This window comes from Lactuca sativa, chromosome 7 (genome assembly GCF_002870075.4).
Source record: "Lactuca sativa cultivar Salinas chromosome 7, Lsat_Salinas_v11, whole genome shotgun sequence".
NCBI classification, from domain to species: domain Eukaryota; kingdom Viridiplantae; phylum Streptophyta; class Magnoliopsida; order Asterales; family Asteraceae; genus Lactuca; species Lactuca sativa.
In genome coordinates this window covers 20120717-20138725 of record NC_056629.2, presented here as the reverse complement: position 1 = coordinate 20138725, position 18009 = coordinate 20120717, and positions in this window count along the sequence as shown.

Genomic DNA, 18009 nt, shown 5'->3' with positions numbered 1-18009 from the left:
GGAACCGAAAGTTTCCTAGAGTTAGAACCTGAGGGTTCACAGAGTTTGGGTGCACGGACCCATAGAGTCATAGCCTCGAGTGGCTAATATGTGTTTTATGTGTGGTATTTTGGGGAACTCACTAAGCTTCGTGCTTACAGTGTTAGTGTTGTTGTTTCAGGTACTAGCGATGACCGTGGGAAGGCGCCGGCTTGATCTGTACACACGCATGGGACTTTTGATATATATATATATATATATATATATATATATATATATATATATATATATGATCTTGGGATTTTGTATGATACGAATTTGGGAATGTTAACTTAATGTTTTATGAAATTAAATTAGAAACGTTTTTATATTTACGAAAAATTATTTTGAAAATTCACGGTGTTACAAGTTGGTATCAGAGCCTTGGTTTGAGGGATTCGAGTACACCTTCAGGCGTATTTGAACTTAAACTGAGGATTTGAGATTTATTTTCAAAAAGAGTAAAAGAATTTTGAAAAACGCAGAGCAAGAGATGTGTGTACGATCAGTCCGCGCCCGAACGGTGATTTCCTAAAATACCTTTATATTATGTGATATTGATATTGATATGATGTATCCACATGCTAGAGTAGGCTAGGTATTGCTATTAGGACTAGAGTGGCCTGATTTGTGATGCCTTAGCCTAGGGAGAGGTGAGCTGCTATGAGATGCTTGAGAGTGAGTAGGTAGCAGCGAGGGGCTTATGAGAGATTTATTAGAGAGTGGTCTATGCATGATAGAGTACTTGGGATTTGGGATCCGAAGAGGAGGACTTGGGGTGTATTCTGATGCGGTGCGGACAGTAGTATTGGGCCCGTACTACTGAAAGCACCGGAGCGGTGTGCAGCCCAAGTAAGAATCTTTGGAATACCAAGAATCAAGGAGGAAAGATTTGATGAGTGTGAGTATGCTCGTGTGGGTTCTAATTTATCGTATGTTGTATTTCAGAGGTAGATCATGGTGAGGACACGTTTGATGCCCGAGAGCAGTGGTATCGGTGATGAGGAGATCCGCCGGATCATCCAGGAGGAGGTGGCTGCGACCATCAGGGCAGAGATACCGGAGATGTTTGGGTCTATAAAGAGCACACTGATTGAGACGTTTGACGAGCGTTATGGCGCTCTTTCTGAGGCTGTTGTTGCAGCGGCTACCGCAGCGATTGCTGCTACGAGGCCGCAAGGTGGTGATACGTTGCTGTTCCGCGAGTTCAGCAACACAAAACCACCAGAGTTTGATGGGACACAGGATCCGGTGGCAGCTATGAGGTGGATATCTGACATAGAGGGGTGCTTCTTCACTTGCTCATCTCCTGAGCATTTGAAGGTTCGGTTCGCGCTGAACCAGCTTCGCTTGGGAGCGAAGGACTGGTGGAAGTTTGTGACAGCGTATTTCACGCCTGCTGAGCTTGCGGTAGTGACCTGGGAGAGGTTCACTGCCATGTTTCGAGATGAGTACGTTCCCCAGGTGGAGAGGGAGCGTTTGGCCCAGGAGTTTCTGACCCTCAAGCAGGGTACTGAGTCAGTTACAGCAATCACGAGGATGTTCCATGAGAGGGCAATGTTCTGCCCTGAGCACGTGTCCACTGAGCAGGCACGTATGAGCCGCTACTTGAGCATTTTGAGGCAGGATATTCGGGAGTTCGCTGCGAACTCCTCGTACCGGACATTTGCTGAGCTTCAGGCAAATGCCCGGAAGAGGGAGATTGAGCTTGAGACTCAGGCCAGGGAGGAGGCGGAGTCTCAGGGGAAGGATCGGCGACCGGCACAGTCTCAGCCGGCAGTCAAACGGGCCAAGCGCGCTGATCCCAAACCAGGGAGCCAGAAGGGCCGCACTTGCAGGAAGTGCGGCAAGGGTCATCATGGAGTTTGCCGAGCGGGATCTTGCTACAAATGTGGCAAGGAGGGGCATATGGCCAAGGACTGCCCCAAGGGGTTTGCAGTGTGTTTTCACTGCAACCAGACCGGACATTGGAAGGCAGAGTGTCCGCAGTTGCGCGGAGTATCTCAGGGATCTGCTCCTGCCGCCATCAGAGCTACAGAGACTCGGCATGTGAAGGTCGAGGCGCCGAGAGCTCGAGGGAGAGCCTTCCAGCTGACTGCGGAGGAGGTCTGCGCTGCGCCCGATGTTGTGGCTGGTATGTTTCCTTTCATGTATTTATTTTGATGTCGAGATATTATGCTTATATTATGTTATGCGTAGGTACTTTCCTTGTGAACTTTGTACCTGCTTTAGTGTTATTTGACTCGGGTGCGAGTTGGTCTTTTGTATCCTTGTCCTTTAGTCAGCATATCAGTGTTAGTCGTGAGGCGTTGAGTCGGCCTCTGAGAGTTTCCATAGCTGACGAGAGAGTGATTTATGCCGCGGAGGTTCTCCGAGGATGCGTGTTAGAGATTTTCGGTGTTGAGTTCCCGATTGATCTGGTTCCTATTGCGATGGGTGATGTCTGTGTCATTGTGGGCATGGGCTGGTTGAGCAGATTTGGCGCAGTTATCGACTGCGAGCGTCAGTTGGTGACCATACGAGACCCTAGTGGGGGAGTTCTTTCGGTGTACGGCGAGGGTACACGTTCGGGATCGGCTTTTTGTTCGGCCGCTAGGGCGAGGCAGTGTCTACGGCAGGGCTGTAAGGGTTTTGTGGCGTATGTGATGGATACGCGAGCGTCTTCCGAGAGACCGAGTTCAGTTGAGGAAGTACCGGTGGTGCGTGAGTTTCCAGATGTCTTTCCCGAGGAGTTGCCGGGTGTGCCTCCTGTGAGGCAAGTGGAGTTTGGTATTGATTTGATTCCGGGGGCCGCGCCTATCGCTAAGGTGCCTTATCGCCTTGCACCTCCAAAGATGCAAGAGTTATCCTCGTAGCTCCAGGAGTTGCTGGGGAAGGGATTTATTCGGCCGAGCAGCTCGCCGTGGGGAGCACCTATTTAGTTCGTCAAGAAGAAGGATGGTTCACACCGGATGTGCATTGACTACCGGGAGTTGAACAAGCTGACGGTCAAGAACCGTTACCCGTTACCGATGATCGACGATTTATTCGATCAGTTACAGGGAGCATCTTGGTTCTCCAAGATCGATTTGAGGTCGGGATATCATCAGGTGAGAGTGCGGGATGAGGACGTCCAGAAGACAGCGTTCAGGACATGATATGGGCATTATGAGTTTGTGGAGATGCCTTTTGGGCTCACCAATGCCCCGGCTGTGTTCATGGATCTCATGAACAGGGTATGTAGGCCGATGTTGGATCGGTCGGTGATTGTATTTATCGATGATATTCTGGTATATTCGAGATCTAGAGAGTAGCATGAGGAGCATTTGAGGGAGGTCCTTGGGGTATTGAGATCGGAGAAGCTTTATGCAAAGTTCTCCAAGTGTGATTTCTGGTTGCGGGAGGTCCAGTTCCTAGGACATCTTGTTAATCAGGAAGGGATATTGGTCGATCCGGCCAAGGTTGAGGCGGTGATGAGTTGGGAGGTGCCGAAGTCACCCTCTGAGATCGGGAGTTTCCTTGGGTTGGCAGGGTATTATTGGAGATTTATCAAGGATTTCTCCAAGATCGCAGTGCCACTCACCAGATTGACCCGAAAGGGTGTTGCTTTCTCGTGGGGTCCCGAGCAGCAGACCTCCTTTAAGAAACTTCGCCAAAGGTTGTGCGAAGCCCTGGTATTAGCTCTCCCGGAAGGGATGGAGGATTTTGTAGTATACTGTGATGCATCGATTTTGGGGCTGGGTGCGGTGCTGATGCAGAGAGGGCATGTGATAGCATATGCATCGAGGCAGCTGAAGCCTCATGAGACGAGATATCCCACGCATGATCTAGAGTTGGGGGCAGTAGTGTTCGCCTTCAAGATTTGGCGTCACTACTTGTATGGGGTTCGGTGTACGATATACACGGACCATAAGATTTTGAGGTACTTGATGGATCAGCCCAACCTAAATATGCGGCAGAGGAGGTGGTTGGATGTGGTCAAGGATTATGATTGTGAGATCCTGTATCACTCAGGCAAGGCTAATGTGGTAGCCGATGCGTTGAGCCGCAGGGCGGAGAGCACTCCACTGCGAGATGTATGTTTGAGATTGACCGTGATAGCTCCGGTACTGGATGCCATTCGTGGGGCACAGGCCGAGGCTGTGCAACCGGAGATGCAGAAGAAGGAGCGGGTCGTTGGGTTGGTTTCGGAGTTCGTTACGGATGGTCGAGGGCTTATGACTTTTCAGGGTCGGATTTGGGTACCGTTTGTGTGCGGTACGCGTACTACTTTGATGGAAGAGGCTCATCGATCGAAATTTTCGATCCATCCGGGGGCCACGAAGATGTATTTGGATTTGAGGAAAGAGTATTGGTGGCCCTGTATGAAGAGGGACGTCGCATGGTTTGTTGAGAGGTGCTTGACCTGCCGCAGGGTTAAGGCCGAGCACCAGAGACCGCATGGCAAGTTGCAGCCATTGGAGGTTCCCGAGTGGAAGTGGGAACAGATCACTATGGATTTCATCACCAAATTGCCGAGGATTGCCAGAGGAGTTGATGCAATTTGGGTGATTGTGGACAGGTTGACGAAGAGCGCTCACTTCCTTGCCATCAATGAGAGTTCTTCAGCGGAAAAGTTGGCAGAGGTGTATGTGAGGGAAGTGGTATCTCGGCATGGGGTGCCGATCTCGATTGTTTCGGACCGTGATGTGCGTTTCACTTCTAGATTCTGGAAGAAATTTCATGAGGAGTTGGGTACTAGACTGCATTTTAGTACCGCATATCATCCCCAGATAGACAGTCAGAGTGAGCGGACGATTCAGACGCTTGAGGACATGCTCCGGGCATGTGTGTTGGATTTCGGGGGCAGCTGGGATGCGTATTTACCCTTGGCAGAGTTTTCCTACAACAACAGCCATCATTCGAGCATTGGTATGCCACCCTTTGAGCTGTTGTATGGGAGGAGGTGTCGGACCCCCATTTGTTGGGAAGAGGTTGGGCAGAGAGTGATGGGTAGTACAGAGATCGTGCTTCAGACGACATAGTAGATTCAGCAGGTCAGACAGAGGTTATTGACCGCCCAGAGCCGACAGAAGAGTTATGCGGACAGACGTCGATCCGAGCTTGAGTTTCAGGTCGGCGATCTCGTTCTCCTGAAGGTCTCTCCTTGGAAAGGGGTGATTCAATTCAGGAAGAGGGGCAAACTGGGGCCCCGATATATTGGTCCATTCCGTGTGGTTACGAGGGTAGGCCGGGTAGCCTATCGTTTGGATTTACCAGCAGAGTTGGGGCAGATTCACGACACTTTTCATGTATCGCAGCTGAGGAAGTGTATAGCCGATGAGTCGGCAGTGGTTCCATTAGAGGATATTCAGGTGGATGCGAGCCTGAATTATGCCGAGAGGCCGGTGGCCATCAGAGATCGGAAGATCAAGCTTCTGAGGAACAAGGAGGTACCTTTGGTGTTGGTTCAGTGGCAACATCGAAAGGGATCAGAGATGACCTGGGAGCCGGAGCGTGAGATGCGTGAGCAGCATCCGGAGCTATTTTTAGAGTGAGACTTCGAGGACGAAGTCTAGTTCTAGTGGGGGAGAGTTGTAACAGCCCGGATTTCCAGGTATCTTTTATGCTTTCAATTTTTGATGTTTTGTGAGGGGACTCGGCGAGTTGGAGCTCAGACTCGCCGAGTAGGGTCGCGATTCTGGACGCGGGTTCGCGCCTGGACTCGGCGAGTCCGCACTGTTTAATGAAACCCTAATTTCTCGGGTTTGGGACCTATTTAAAGGGCCTTATGGCCGTCATTTGTGCTCACCAGTCCCTTGAGTGAAACCCTAATCGAGTGTGAGCGTTTGGAGCAAAGTAGGAGGCCATTATTGATCTTGGAGGTGCCATCTTGCAAGGGAAAGGGAGGATCAGCTAAGGGGAAAGCAAGAGGAGCCATTTTCTGAGAGTTTGGAGTCCAGAGCATCGCCATTGTGGTAATATCTTCGAGCTATCCTCTTCTATGTTGATGTTTACATTGATTTAGGGCTTATTGAGGCCTTTTGTGGCTAGATCTAGTGCTCCCTTGGTCCCTTAAGCGTTTTAGACCATAGATCTGGACCCTTGGAGGTCCAGAGTGTCCCTTTGCCCAAGCTTTTGTGAATCAATGGAGGTTTTGGATTAGAATCCTTATGCCTTAGATCAAAATGCTATTTATGAGCCATGGGGTGTGTTATGGACACCAAGATAGGGGCTTTGCATGATGAATCAGTCTAGGAAGGCCAGATCTATGAATTGTTGGAGAAGATCTGACCTTAGAAGCAAGTTTAAGTGATTGCATGGCGTGGACTCGCCGAGTCCGACGAACAGACTCGGCGAGTAGCTTGAAGATTGCCTTAGATCGGCCAGTGAGTGGTCCAGTCGAGTCATAGGTTGACTCAGTGAGTCAGGGCGAGTTAGAGAGGGTTGACAGGTTGTCTGAGTTGAGCTGGGACTTGTCGAGTTGTTCTTGAGACTCGGCGAGTTGAGTCGGGGTGGCCCCGCGATTCTTCCAGGTGGAACTCGTCAAGTCAGGGGGAGTACTCGACATGTAAAAAGGGAATCCGAGAGAGTTGGTGAAAACGTCTAGACTCGCCGAGTCGCCCTAGTGCACTCGCCGAGTCCGGTCAAAGTTGACCGTTGACCGTTGACCAGACTTGACCTGTGTTGACTTCTTAGGGATAGTCAACCTTAGAGATAAAAAGTGTTAATTAGAGACATATGATGTTATAGGAGGATTAGAGCTCGGAGGATCGAGCACGAGGGATTCCAGGATTCGTGAAATACCGAGATACGCGAGGTGAGTCTTCTCACTATACTTTACCCTGAGTAGGTAACCAGAGTTATGTGACAGAGTATTTGTATGCTATGTATGTTATGTGTTGTACTGCATTATTTCTATGTGATTTATGCTGTGCATGCTTACAGAGTTGGAACAGGAAGGTTCCTAGAGTTAGAACCTGAGGGTTCACAGAGTTTGGGTGCACGGACCCATAGAGTCATAGCCTCGAGTGGCTAATATGTGTTTTATGTGTGGTATTTTGGGGAACTCGCTAAGCTTCGTGCTTACAGTGTTAGTGTTGTTGTTTCAGGTACTAGCGATGACCGTGGGAAGGCGCCGGCTTGATCTGTACACATGCATGGGACTTTTGATATATATATATATATATATATATATATATATATATATATATATATATATATATATATATATATATATGATCTTGAGATTTTGTATGATACAAATTTGGGAATGTTAACTTAATGTTTTATGAAATTAAATGAGAAACGTTTTTATATTTGCGAAAAATTATTTTGAAAATTCACGGTGTTACAGATGATAAACCCATGATTATGTGTCATAAATGTAGGCTCTGAAATCACTATGCAAGGGATTGTCAAGCTGATAGTCTAGTCAAACCTAAGGTCAATGATTTTTCTTACTATGCTAGAAAGGCTCAAGAGCTAACTAAGAGTGAGAAGGAATTTGTTTCCACTGTCTCACAGAATATTGATGGGTACTGGTCGTCTGATGACAAAAAGGAATATGGTGATAGTGGGAATTTGTGTCTCAGTGCTCTACATGATGTGGAATATGATGAAGGGTATTGGTCTTCTGGTTGTGACAATGATGATGATGTTGATGAACCAAACTACTGCTACATGGTCATAAATGATCCACCTAACCAAAAGCATCATCCAACAGGTATGATATATGGTCTCTGAAAATCATTTTGATATTACTTGTGAACCTTATTTGACTAAAAATAAATTAGATATGATAGTTTTCCTAAAATCTTATGAGAGTGCCATAGATGGAAGAGAGAAGATGAACAATGAATTAATCAGGATTAGAATGAGATTTGAAGACCACGAGCTTAAGATAGACTCCTTAGAAAATGAACTTGTAATAGCTAAGGACGAATATATTATTAAGTGACAAATGTGTACTTTCTATTAGTGAAAGAAATGCTTTAGTTGCTGATAATATGAATTTTAATGTTGCCATTGATAAACGGCATAATTCCATTGATATGATTGAGTTACATGAACATATGACTCACAATTTCGTCATCCATTGTCCGAATCTCCTGGTCTCGGATCCAAGTTTCTGAAACTAGTTTCCACTCCTCATAAGAAGCTTCAGAACTTAATACATATGGGTGGCATTCTGAACCCCACTTATTCGGATAAGCCTGTTTCTCCTTTTTCATATGTGCAAGAGCCATCCAAGAATTTTTAATGTTTAATCCCTTATTTCACATCAAGCATTGTTTATGTCCTGATTCCATACAACTTCCACCTCTGCTATCCTTGGACCTGGATCAATCTCAAAAATCCCCAATGGCACATGAGGTATAGGAGTTTTCATTTTGAACTCTAATCCTCAGTACAACTATTTCATTATGGAAATCATCCCTAAGATCTATGGAAATGACTCTAATAAGACCATCGAAACCATTAGTTCCATTTGGGCAACCATCGAGAGTGATTCCGGTGAAGAAGTTATAAGTGTGTGTGTGTGTGTGAAGAAGATTTTTGTTCGAAATCATCTATTCTAAATTCCAAAGTTGTTTCAAAATAAACCTTGGTTCCGATTAAACCTTGCTTTAACAACCACTTTATAGGACAGTCATCCAAACCCTATGCTATCACGAAAAAAAAAAAAAAAAAAAAAAAAAAAAAAAAAAACCCTGGACAAACAAGAAAGATATTATTCATCCAAAAGTTGAAGAAAAAAAGCCTTAGAGTTCAAAATTAGATCTAGAAATAACTATAGATTCCTTTAAAACAAAGAGAAGGGTGAGAAGGGTGTGTCCCCATTAGTAGTTAGATAGCCCATTAGGAATGATAATACATTTGTTACTACTAAGATCTTAAAAAGAACTTTTACTATTAACACCTTTGTTACGTCTAGTCATAGATCGGAAAAGCCTGAAAAGCTCAAGGCTACTTCAATCAACCCTAATTTCGATTATGAACACTCTCCCTAGAAATCATCTATTCTGAGATCTCCGACTGTCACTCACTTTCCTTGGAAATCATCTTTTTTGAGATCTCCAGTTGTTACTTGCTCTCCTCGGAAATCATCATTTCTGAGATTGTCATCAGTTAACTCTTCTTCGAACTTGCCTTCTGTTAAATTGCCTTATCTGAAATTCACTGCTACATCCAAAAGGAAAAATCTAGAAGAATGGTATTTCATCAAAATTTAAAGTTTCTGCTAGTCATTCTAGTCAAAAGAGAAATGTTAAATCTTCTTATTTAAGACCTTCAATGAAATTTGCTTCGACTTATGAATGGAGGGTTAAAGAAACAGTTTGCCCACCTAAGATTGAATATGATTTTTGGATAAATGAAAAGACTCTTACATTCTGTATTTTTCCAAAAGAACATCGAAAAAAGCCATTCGAAAGGTATGCCAATCAAAAATCATCCCTTCAAAAGTTAGATGTTTCGTGTGGAGAGCGGTTATGGACAAAATTCCCATGAGCAAAGCCCTAGGTATAAATGTCCAGGAGGTTAATTGTCATTTATGCACTACCCTCCTAGATATAATAGATCACCTCCTAGTCACTTGTGATTTTGCAAAGGATGTTCAGTTATGGATACGCAGGTGGTGTGGAATCTAAAACAAAACATTTTCAAATGTAAGTGAGTTCTTTTAATATGCAACGGAATGGGGAAATCGCCCGAGAAATAGAAAATATTATCTACTATCTTTTTCTCCACCCTTTGGAACATCAGGATTGCAAGGAATGATAAGGTTTTCAAAAACATTATGGGATCATCATCAAATGCATCAGACACAATCATCTTACAATCTTTTGAATGATGCAAACACAGGGCTTACATATGGTGTTACAATTAGGTAGAATAGAGTTATAATCCTTTTAATTTCCTCTCTTTGTAATTATTTCCTTATTTTTTGCTTTTTTTCTTTGCTTTCCCTGTGTTTTTAGCTGTTTGTGTGTTTTTAGCTGTTTGTTAAGCGTTTGGGCTTTATCTATATTAAATTTATTAGGGGTTTGTATGAGGTGGTTTGGTTCGATTATTGGACAAAACCAATCCATAACCATTACTATTGATTAATTTATTTTGGTATCTATTAGGTATGGTTAATATTGATTATGACTAATGGTTTTTATCGGTTATGGTTTTGGTTAATGGTTAATAATGGTTAATCATGATGTTCAAAAACGATATAAAAAGTGATGATTGAAATTATTGCAAATATAGTTTACGAAGCATAGAATTAGCCTATGTGGAATTACCGAATTAATCAAATGTTTAAGCCAAATATGTGATTGGATTATTGTTTGTATGTGTGTGATTGACCTCCTTGCTCATTCGTCCCTTGATAACAGGATTAATGGATTATTTTTTGAAGTTTTAATTGGTCTTGGATAAGTTGAATTATATTAATTCTATACTAGGTTATAACCCGTGGAAACCATGATCGGTATATTTAAAATTTTTATACAGATAAAAATAATAATAAATGTTAAAAAACCAAAGATATTTTCGATTGTAATTACTTATGATTTAATTTGTTAAACAAAATAAACATATAATAATGTTATTAGGATATGATTTTGTATTTTCAAAGTTTGAATTTAATTTGATTTGTTACAAAAAAAAGAAAATAATAAAAATCATAGAAAAATATCAAGTGTCAAAGAGACATTCTAAAAAACTAAAACGTGTCATTTTTAGGTTTCATTTATTAAAAGAGGTAGATAATCTACAATTTTCATACAAGTAAATATAAATTAACGGTTCGGTTAACCTATAAACCATAACTGAACTGTTAATCATCAGCTATCAAAAAATAAAAATCAAACCATCAATTTTGAAAATGATTCGGTTATATGGATTAATTCGATTTTGGTTCGTTTTTTGGTTATTATGTTCATTCCTAAAATTTATTGTTTAAAAAAAATTATAGTTAAATATATAATTTTTAAAATACTTAAGTCATATGTATCTTTCTCGAGGGAGGTGGGATCATCTACCTTCTCCGTGCGGTGCGGCGTGTCACATGTGACTAAGAAATTGAAAGCTGTGAGAAAAGTCAACGTCTCTGACGGCTAGTTTGTTGAAAATGTGGGTCGGATCGGACCCATCTTTTGACTGCTTTGATTTACTTAAATCAAAGTAAATTACAATTCGGTCCCTGAATTATTTGTCAATATGTATATCTACTTTTTTAAAGACTAAATTTATTTCCCTTTCTTTTACTTTTATGTTGTTGATTGAATCTACGGAGTGGATCCTTGAATATAAATTATAAAACGTCCATGTGATCGAGTGGTAACAAAAATAAATTTAAATATGTTATTTTCCAAGTTAGATATATATTTAGCATTTTTGGTATAGATTTTGGTTAATTATGATGTGTTCTTAATTTGATATTTGGGTATTTGATGGTAATAACAAGATTTTTATATGATTTTAGGTTGACAAAACCGTAATATTAGTCCCTGTGGTATTCCAAAAAGAAATTGGATAGGATCTAAAGAGTTTTCAACCAAATATCAATGTTTTTCTAGTTTTTTGATTTAAAAAAACTATTATACATTTTTATTTTCTTTTTTATATTTTTTATAATTATTGTAATACCATTTTAAAAAAGAATTCTCTCTCTCTCTCTCTCTCTCTCTCTCTCTCTCTCTCTCTCTCTCTCTCTCTCTCTCTCTCTCTCTCTCTCTCTCTCTCTCTCTCTCTCTCTCTCTCTCTCTCTCTCTCTCTCTCTCTCTCTCTCTCTCTCTCTCTCTCATAGGATCATCTAAACTAAACCCACCACCTCCCAACTCACAAACCAAACCTCAATCTCCTTACAAGTCAAATTCACACTTACCGGCTCCATTATCACAGTCAGAAAGATCTGTAAAAACGCCACCCATGGCAGCAAATTTGGGCATTGGGTTAAATTTTTCGGCGGCTTTCGTAGCAACCGGTTGTTGTTGCTGCTAAGATTTGGTTTTTGGTACGGCGGAGAAGTTTTCGTTATTCATGGCTACTTATGTTTAGGCGGTTTTGTCACGATTTGGTTTTTGTTGCCGCTATAAAGTACGATTTGGTTTTTGGTACTGCGGCGAAGTTTTCGTTATTTATGGCTACAAGGGTGGAGATGATGGTGGGTGGGGGGAGAGAGAGAGAGTGTGTGAGTGAGTGAGTTGGGTGAGATTTTAGTTTTTACTTTTTATTTTTAATTATTTAGATACTAAAATAAATAAAGAAAATAGAAAAAAAATGAAAATGATAAAATCGTCTTTTTAAGTGTATCAGGGACTAAAATCCTAGAAAAATTTTGATATTGGACCTTCTATATAAAGTTAAAAACTTTGTAGAGTATATCTAAAGTTTTTTAAATACCATAGGACCAATCTTTCAATTTTATCTTTTAAGTTTAGATATGGATAATTTTTATTTGTTCTTTGTTTGTTGGGTTTTTTTTTTTTTTTTTTTTTGTATTTATGGCAATAACAAGATTTATAAAAGATAAAGGAATTAGGTTTTTCAAAATTATATAAAACAAGTTGAATATTAACTAATTTAGATATAATACGTTATAAAATATTATCCTCATATCTTTTGTTCTTATGCATTGTCTTGAGTCACTCACTGATTAGATGCGACAACTGTCAAAATTAAAAAACGGATTAAAAGAAAAGAATTACACATATCATTATTTTATGAGTAGGATCAATATATATATACTCTAAATAAGAGACATTTTTCATTCATCTACAATTATATATAGATATACTAGTTGTATGACCTATTTACTACATGAATTTATTCAATATATATATATATATATATATATATATATATATATATATATATATATATATATATATATATATATATAGGGGTGAGATCTGTTGAGAACTCATAATTTCCCGAAAACCCAAGACTAAAAGTGGAGCGTTAGATCACAAGTAATTCATTAAGGGCATGATCGTAATCGTACCAATCTCATTTAATATTTAATTTTTTGTGTTATTGGAAATATTAATAGAAAAGCCTAAAAAATTACAAAAGCATTTAAAAATTAATAAAATAAAATAAAATAAAAACTAGAATATTTTAAAAGTACTATTACTTTTTAAACAAAAAAAATCAACATATTAGGTATATATATATATGCATATTTTAAAAAATGCATATATGCATATTTCATATATACTAGAATATTTGTAAGGAAATCATAAGAAAACTCATTTTATTTACTAATCTATAAACACAATAGAATAAATATTTTATTTGATACAAAATAAAATATAAAAAACAAAAAACTGCTATAAATTTTCAAAGAGTTTTCATGTCTTCATATCAATATTTCCATATTTTCTTCAATTTATCATTTTTTACCTCTTCAAATTCACCACAATTTCTTCCAAACCTACAAGAAAATTAAAAAAATGATTTATGCTAAAACACCCACAAAAATACATATATGATTAAATGTGAATCACATGTAATTCATATGCGAAAACTAGATACAAACCGACTAATGAGGTTTTTACAAAGTTTTATATATTACATAACTTCCCAGGAATTTATACACTAAATATAAAAGCTATAATATTATCTATTCTACATCTTCTAACAGTACATAACTATACTAGATGCTTATTACCTGCAATAATTAAACACTGAGAGAGATAAGCGGTGACGGTTAGTGAGTTCAATAACTATTACAATATAACGTTATGCCATACACACACACACACACACACACACACACACACACATATATATATATATATATATATATATATATATATATATATATATATAGAGAGAGAGAGAGAGAGAGAGTTAAGATCAAATAAGAAGGAAATTTTTTGTAGGAAGGTAAGAAGTTTTTTTTTCTACATATTTTTTTCGCGAACAAACAAAATGAATCATTAGATGATTCATTTGTAAGATCATTCACAAGAAAAAATTCTCAAAAAAAACATCTCGATGATTCATTTATACAATGATTTTGTTGTTATTCACTAAAATTGTCACAAAAGTGAATTTTTTCTTAATTTACTTAAAAATGAATCATAAAGATGTTTTTTTAGGAATTTTTTCTTGTGAATCATCTTACAAATGAATCATCTAGTGATTCATTTCTTTTGTTCATCAAAAAAATATGTATAAAAAAAACTTCTTACCTTCCTACCAAAAAAATTTTCTTACAGGATCTATATCTATATATATATATATATATATATATATATATATATATATATATATATATATATATATATATATATATATATATATATATCAATATGAAAGAAGCAAAGGGGGACAAAGAACAACTAATGCAGATGAATATCACATGACAGACTTTCCATATCAACGAATAATATGATTCAAAGATTTACAATGAATGAAATACAAAAATTTCAACATGATATACATCAATAAGACTTCAGCCCATGTGGCATAGAAAATAAACGATTTCTGAATTATCATTTTGCTAGCAATTTACAAGCTTTGGGCCCTACCTACCTTCTACCAATGCCAAAGTGATGCTTAGTCATTCACTTTATGGTCAAAGGCTACATACTAATACCAAAGTGATGCTTAGTCATTCACTTCATGGTTAAAGGTATAACTCTATTATCATAATAACACGAGAAAACACATTGCACATATAACAAATAACATACAATTGTCCCTATATTGAACTTACCGTGAAATAACCGAATGATAAAATGCTGATTTGGGCAGCACTTCGTTTCTAGATATGACTTTCTTTGACAAATCCATGGATTTTAGTTGAAAATCGGGCTTTGTGCTGGTAGAGTTTCAACTTGAAAATATTATTTTCTCGGGTCTTCGGTGTGTCGGGACTTGCTTCGGGTGTCGAGGTAGGTCCCTACGCTTCGGGAGGTGTTTAGGGTAATTTGAGAGAGAGTAGAAGGTGAAAGAGAGTTAAATGTAACCAAAATTTGGAGAACCTCGCTTTCTATTTATAGTACCCGAAGTTTAGCATTACGTTGGGCGTAAATTTTCAGTACGCAGGGCGTACTTGCTTCTGATGCTTCACGCTAAGCGTACCCTCGTACGTTGGGCGTAGGAGCTTAGTGTCATCAACGTGTAAATCGTGCGAGATAGGTGTCCTCCATCCGAAGAAAGAGGCGACGTAGCCAACTTCTGACCTAGTCCGACTACGCTGGGCGTACGGCTTCGGATAAGTCTCAAATTTTATTTTTAAAACTTCAAAAATTCATATCTTTTACATACAGACTCCATTTTTAACGTTATTGATATCCACGCGTAGGTGAGATTATACTCTACAACTTTTGTTTAGACTCCGTCGGCTAATTTTGACTTCATTTTTAATATTATATTTTTAACGGACCGGGACAGGAAAAGTCCGTTAAAATTCATAACTACTTCATCCGACGTCCGTTTTCGTCTATCTTTTTACCGTTGTACTACTATTAATGAGACCTTCAATTCTTATTTAAGTTTTATAGGCTAAAATCACTCGATCTTTATTTCGAGTTTCGAGTTGTGTACTGTTATGCCGAATCTTAGAAAAATCATAACTTTTTTCATACGAAGTCAGATTTGGACGTTCTTTTTATGAAAATTCTCGGTTTACCGAATACTAGGACTTTCATTTAGATCACTAAAGCTAAAAATTAGTTTATCGTAAACTCACTTTTTACGTCATATGGCATCATGCCGGTTCTGTCGCAAAACTTCAATAAGTCATAACTTCTTTGTTATAACTCGGATTTCGATGAGGTTTTCGCCTAGACGTTTCTAACGAGATAATTTACAACTTTCAATAACATTATTTTTATGTATTTCCAACTTAAATTTTTCATTTTTGTTAATTTCAATATTTGACTTTTAATTGCAATCTCAGAAGACTTCCAATACTTCCCGAATGATTCTAAACATAGTTTTACTTCAATTCTCATAAAACTATCTTGTTAGAACTCAATGCTCAAAATCATATATTATTTAATAATATTCATTTTTAAACTAACAAAACACGATAACTAAACGTGTATGTTACAATTTACATGTGAATCATATGTGATTTACATATGAATCACATGTGATTTAAATGTGAATCACATGTAATTCATATGTGAATTACATGCGATTTACATGTGAATCACATGTAATTCATATGTGATTTACATGTGAATCACATGTAACTCATATGTAAATTACATGTGAATTACATGTAATTTATATATAAATTACATGTGATTCATATGTGAATTACATGTGAATCACATGTAATTCATATGTGATTTACATGTGAAACACATGTAATTCATATGTGAATTACATGTGAATCACATGTAATTCATATGGGAATTACATGTGAATCACATGTAATTCATATGTGATTTACATGTAAATTACATGTATTTCATATGTGAATTATATGTGATTTACATGTGAATCACATGTAATTACAACGTTAAGTGTTGAACTCATTAAGTCCATTAAGTAAAAAAGAAAACTGCCCATGAGTTGTATTACGAAAGAAAATAGAGATCAAATATTCAAATTTATTTTCAAATTTATAAACCAATTTTAAATAAGATATTAAAAGCCAAGAGAATACAACATGACTCACTATAATTTCACTTTTAGTAGAAAGTCGTCCACTGCTACTCTTAACAAAAATACATTGTATAGTGCTCTAGGATCCTGCATAATTTTCAACCAAACCAATAGTTGACTAGCAAATTGGATTAAATATGTAAATATCAAGAAACATTATAAAATTTATATTGAAACTATATGGGTCAAAAAATGGCAATGCAATGCCATAATTAGGTAAAACTTTAAATGTATAATAATACCTTAATAAAAGAAAATGAAATTACAATGCTTTGATAAAAAGAATGAAAACAAGATATGATATAATACACAATTAAATAAAAGTATGTTGCTATTTATTGCATTTCCTCCTTGTGTAATCTTAATCTCACATTCCCATAAAATTATTGCATTTCAATTTCTCAAAAGTTTCTCAAAGGCAAAGTTAACCTTTTACCCATTAGGCCATTATCATCTTTTCAAGCTAAATCAATGCTATTGATCTATCTACACAAGATTCATATAGTTTGTCTTTATATTTTGGGAATGAATACAAGAAATAGCAATTCACTTTCATATACTTGTTTGTATTTCATTTTTTCTATTACAACATTGTACATTCAGTTCTTTTTTATCCTATTATAGTAGTGAAAATTACTTTGTATATGAATTAAATAGTTGTAATTAGTTAGAATCATCAATGTATAATGTTGTAATAGGTAATTTATGAATTTATATTGAAACTAGGGAAAATATAACTTTACAGGCATGACAGGTTGTTGTATGCCCACTATTCAACAACTTCCTTTTAAGTAAAAGTAACTCCAGCCTACAACATAGTAGAATGGAGGAAAAATTCTTTTATAACCTGTAACAAGAAAAATTAAATTGAAACCACTATTTACCAGTAAGAGCACCTTCGTATTCTTAAAAGTTCTATTGAATTTTAATCAATCTTGTAATGTTATTCGTTTCTATGTTCAAAATAGGACAATTAATATCTAAGATTGTTAACCATTCCAAACTCCAATGTTACATCATTTGTTGAATCCAAAGAACTTGGATCACTCTCAATTGAAAGCTCGTGATGTTCAAATTTTTTCAAGCTTTTATGTATTTCTGAGACTTAGGCTGTATCATGAAACAAAAAAGTCAAATGATCCAGTTAGCAGTAGTCAGAAGTAGGTATAGTAAAAGCACAAGACAATCAAATTATGCCTTGTAGGATGCATAACTAGGATCTGCGTATACTTTTGCAACAAGCAACGAGAAAGATGTCATTAATGTTATATATGGCTTTTAAGATTGAATCACGCCTCAAATTCTCAATGCTTGAAAGTTGAAAACATACCTCCTTTGAAACCAGATTGCTCAGAGAATGCTCTTGCCTGCACATGGTGAATAAAACACTTATCATACACTATAAAT